This window comes from Brachyhypopomus gauderio, chromosome 15, assembly GCF_052324685.1.
Source record: "Brachyhypopomus gauderio isolate BG-103 chromosome 15, BGAUD_0.2, whole genome shotgun sequence".
Lineage (NCBI taxonomy): Eukaryota > Metazoa > Chordata > Actinopteri > Gymnotiformes > Hypopomidae > Brachyhypopomus > Brachyhypopomus gauderio.
The window spans coordinates 7,517,334-7,522,333 of NC_135225.1; the positions used below are offsets into that span (position 1 = coordinate 7,517,334).

Here is a 5,000-nt window from a genome sequence, read left to right on the forward strand (position 1 = left end):
ATGCCAGAAAGGCGGAGTTTGCTGGGTCAGGTCTGTGTTCTTTTCCGCGCGGTGAGTTAATAAGTGTCCAGTGTGTACACTAATAAGGTGTCAGGGTTCATTAGATCTCCCTGCTCCCTCCTGCCCACTCTCAGCTGGCCTTTCCACACGCACGGCGCGCCCCTATCAAGATGGTTGCCATGCCAGCCAGGGAGATTTGCATGTGTGTTATCTATTTAAATAAATTCTCATGGTTTATAACCACTATAATGCGTCTTGGCCGGGCCCAGCTCATTGCTAATTTATAGCCAGTCTAGTGTGTCTGCAGCTGATGACACCATCAGAAGCACGGAGTCTAGACGACATTGAACCCACTGTCCATGGGGTAATTGTTTTATGCAAATGGCAAAATCCAAGGGTGACATGTTCATTGCGCATCCGTGTAATTTGATTGAGGGGTGCGGTGACTTCTGCCTGCTCTGGCCTCCTTTTTTTGATTATTGCTGTTCGTGATTGCTGGGCGCAGGCGTCTGGCCCGAAGAGCGTTTTCCTGCAGGGCACAGCGGGCGCCGTGTCAGGCCGGAGTGCCACCGCGCGCCCCTGTCGCATCTATACGTCTATACGCTCGCCTTCCTCATAACGTATTCATAGCGTGATGGATTTATTCAATATTGCATGTTTTGGTTCACCTTGCCGCCGACTGTGGCCACGTCTTGACATGCAGATTTTATGTATTGAACCGAGAGCGGTGCAGTAATAGCCGTCGTGCGGGGGGACGGCGGGGTGCCGCCCCCCCTCCCCGGCCCGGACGTCCTCGGGGCATAGGCTGACGGGTCACGTGACACCGTGGCCGAGGCAGAGACGAGCCTGTAGGAGGCACGGTCCCGGTGCATTGTGGGAGCGCAGCTCTGGGCGAGCGTGTCCGGCTGCGTTGCTCTGCTGCACCTGCTCCGTGTGCGGGTGGTGTAGGCGGGCTGGCCTCTCCGATCGCCTGACCCCATCACTCTCCTGGCCCGCCACCACACTGCCCTCCCCATGCAGCACGTCCTTTTCAATTTTCTCCTCTATTCTTAGAGCAAACTCAAATCTGTGAGCGTATACAGTATGCTGGTTACTAACTATGAGTCTACATGGCTGAGACTCTTCGTGGGCCGGCCGGTGCTTTAGCTAGCTAAGCAGAGAGCGGAGCTGATGGGAGGGGCGACCCCGTTTCGGCACAGGGAGGTGAGCAGCGACTGGGACACTCAGAGCCTTGCCGTGACCTTTCCTGCCACCCTGCTCTGCATATGCAGCACACTAATAATGGCGCCTTTAATTATCAGAGGCACCATCTCCCCACAGTGGACCAGGCAATCATAAATCAGAGAGCAGAGAGCACACAGCACCAGAGGCTAGGGGCAGGACCCGGCTCTCACGACCCTCCTCTGCATCTTATGATCCACAACTCATGGCTTGGTAGGGCAAAAAACATTTGCATTACTCTCTCTCTCTCTCTCTCTCTCTCTCTTTCTCTCTCCCCCCCTCTCTCTCTCTTTCTCACTGTCATTTCCTTGGTTTCTTTTACTCTCTATTTCTATGTCTCCCTCTAACTTCATCTGCCTCTAAATCTTTGATAACGCATGCACACACGCATGCATGCACACACGCACTCACACACACATGCACGCACGCACACACACACACACACACACACACACACACACACACACACACACACACACACACACACACACACACACACACACATGCACACAGACCTACCCCTATTACACAGAGTCGGAGAAAGATCATGCAATGTAGGTTTATCAGTACAGAGGACGCTTACCCCTCTTGTATGCCCTTTGACCCCTCTGTCTCCAAGTCAAGCAAAACAGAAGGCCCATTCATACGTGTCTGGTCCCGTGATACAGTGGTCAGAGGTGAGTGGAGGAGTGAATGTTACCCGGGGCCATGATGCCTGCACACGACGCCATGTTGGGCCTTAAGGAGAAGACTGCCTCTAAGCCAAGAGAAATTAATTCACTCAGACATTAATCATGTTTTAACCCTCGTTTCATAATAATAATAGTAATAACTACAATAATAATGATAATTATGATAATAATAAACCTTATAATAGATAATATGATAATAATAAGTATACAACATGTCACAGTGGTATAATACTTATATCAACCATTAAATTAGCACTAAAACAATAATGAAGCCCCTGTCAGTAATACATATTCATTAAGTGCTTAAGAATAGCTTCTCTATCTCGGGAGACTACTTCTAAATAGTCCTAATGAAATAAAACCAGAGTGAGAATACATGCAGAGCATAAACATGTATACACAAGCATAGATCCAGATGCACAGGCGTGTTCACCAACATGAAGCTCTGAGATGCACACACAAACGAAGCTCAATGTGATTCTGCGTTTGACCCTCACTGTGGTCTCTTTGAAGTAGCATTTTACCTTTGTAGCCTCTCAACGATTGTTTGCAGCACAAACATATTGCACTCGCGCGCACACACACACACACACACACACACCCTCACAGAACACTCCACCAGTGTTATCTGGCAAAAAATCAGAGGAGAGAGAAATGTTGCGGTCCAAGTTTTAAATTTAATTTCATGCTGGATTTGCAGTGCTCATCTGAATTGCATGTGAGCTGATTGTAATGGGGCTCGCTCCACAGGCCCTGGAGAGACCGTGCAGGGTTCTGCTGCCCATGACAGCATCTCTGCAGCTGCTGGAACACCCGCGGAGGGGGCTGGGGCATTTCTCACAAGGTCACAGCCAAGCTTGCCCCCGCCCCGGCGAACTGACCCCATTCAGGTCAACGGCGAGAGCCGGCGGAGCTGTCATTCCTGCACGGAGAGGGAGACCACCCCTCCCACGCTGCGCCCCGGCCCCACCACAGAAACCCACATTCACACCAGCACCACACGCACGCTGTTGGACGTTTTAAAAATCACCGCCTAATGGATTTGTTGAAAGAACGGACGAGACTCAAACGAGACTCAAACGGCACCTGAGACGAGCGTCTCGTCTCAAACAATGTCGGCTTGTCTTCGGCCGGAGCTCAAAATGACTGTCAAATAAAAACCGGGCCACCACGTAAGTGCCTGACCCAAACGCAGGAGAACAAAGAGACCGGGGGGCAGATGGACGTTTTAAAGGAGCGAGACAGAGAGACAATAAACAGAGATAGCAGGAGGGCGGAGCCAGTGTGGGCAGCAGGGGCGGGAGAGAGGAGGCGGGGGCGCGGGGTCCGGCCGGGCGGGCCGGGCCGGCCGGCGCTGGGTCGGGGGATGATAGCAGGAGCACGGGGCGGAGCGGCTGGCCTGCCGCTGACCCCACGCTGGCCGGTGTGGAGATTCAGCAGCGCAGAGTAAACACACTGCTGGCCTTGTCAGAGATGGGGCCCCGGGGCTGGCTTATATCACACACACACGCACATTAAACCCAGAGGACAAGCCTGCACAGCCAGACCCAGAAAGAGCAGCATCAGGGGACTCTGTACTGAACTCTATTATGCTCCTTTTAAGAGACATGTGATTTTGTTTCTCTCTCCTTGTGTGTGTGTGTGTGTGTGTGTGTGTGTGTGCGTGCGTGCGTGCGTGCGTGCGTGTGTGTGTGCGTGCGTGTTCGTGCATGCGCGTGTGTGCACGTGTGTGTGTGTGTGTGTGTGTGTGTGTGTGTGTGTGTGTGTGTGTGTGTGTGTGTGTGTGTGGTTTGACTCTTTTGTTTGTGCCTCAGTGCATTTGTAAGTGTGCTGAAATCAGAACATTTATACTACAAACTGTTTTGATTAATATTTGCTTTTTAAAGCAAAGGAAAGTTCTGTTTTCCACACTGGCCAAACTGCCTATAGCTAATCTGTCAGAGGTTTAACTTCCTTAGCACCACTGCAGTTCAGCTCTCAGTTATGTGAAGGTATTTGGTAACATAGTTCAAGAGGGCAACACACACACACACACACACACACACACACACACACACACACACACGCACACACACACACACACACATTAAAGCAGAGGTTTAACCTGAGCAGTCCTTACCAGCTTCAGTGACCAATCAGAGACATCCAACTCCATCAAACTATCAACAGCCAATACTAATCTGATGGGAAGAGCCCCAAGAATACTAAAACTCAGCCCACACCTTTTTACCTTTTTTCTGCCCTCCCCCTCTTATAGCCTGTCCATCTCTGATACTGCCTTTTTCACTGTCTACTGTCTAGACATCTCAACAGTAAAGCATGGTAGAGAGGTGGCCAATTACAGAGGTTACAAGCAGTGTAGCAATTAAGGAAATGTACAGATCAGTGGAGTTCAAGGATTAAAAAAGGCCATCAGGAACGGAAAGCCCTATAAAAGTATGAGTCATAATTTTTGAACAGTAAAGTTGGTGCAAATGGCCGTGTCAGTGATAAGGCAGCTTTTTATGTGCATAGCAGGCCGCAACCCATGTGAAATAATTTACTGGCGCTGCTGGTAAACAGCATTACATTAGGGTGATTGTTTAACCCTCTCTCACACTGTTTATGATGTACAGACAGCAGCAGGTGCGTGGAAGACAGATAAAGGCACAACTGTGCTGATAATGTGAGACACTGCAGAGGGTTACACAAAGGTTCCGCTCACCTGCAAACGACACCCGTGTCATTGAAACACAGGACTACTGAAACAGGACTGCTGAAACACAGGATTACTGAAACACAGGACTACTGAAACACAAGACTGCTGAAATACAGGACTGATGAAACACAGGATTACTGAAACACTGGACTACTGAAACACAGAACTACTGAAATACAGGACTACTGAAACACAGGACTGCTGAAACACAGGACTACTGAAACACAGGACTGCTGAAACACAGGACTACTGAAACACAGGACTACTGAAACACAGGACTGCTGAAACACAGAGGTAGCTGGAGGGAAACGTGAGCTGCTGCATTAACTGCTCCTAAATCCCCAGCACAGCTCAGGGAGCGAACGGAGGAGCACACTGAAGTGAGCACA

General features: G+C 50.1%; 1 protein-coding gene and 1 long non-coding RNA gene across 15 annotated transcripts in view; one reads left to right on the forward strand and one right to left on the reverse strand.

Annotated features, from left to right (window-relative positions):
- Positions 1-5,000, forward strand: part of LOC143476438 (uncharacterized) — an 88,431-nt gene that overhangs the window by 36,818 nt on the left and 46,613 nt on the right. For 3 of the 6 annotated variants that reach the window (XR_013121298.1, XR_013121294.1, XR_013121295.1), the window contains exon 4: positions 2,664-3,085. The exons of the other annotated variants lie outside the window; for them this stretch is intronic. This is a non-coding gene — a long non-coding RNA (uncharacterized LOC143476438). The remainder of the gene's footprint in view (positions 1-2,663; positions 3,086-5,000) is intronic. 6 annotated transcript variants of the gene reach the window in all.
- Positions 1-5,000, reverse strand: part of LOC143476436 (uncharacterized) — a 14,259-nt gene that overhangs the window by 922 nt on the left and 8,337 nt on the right. For all 9 annotated transcript variants that reach the window (XR_013121288.1, XR_013121289.1, XR_013121290.1 and 6 more), the window contains one exon: positions 1,805-1,978. The gene's annotated coding sequence lies outside the window, so the exon portion shown is untranslated. The remainder of the gene's footprint in view (positions 1-1,804; positions 1,979-5,000) is intronic.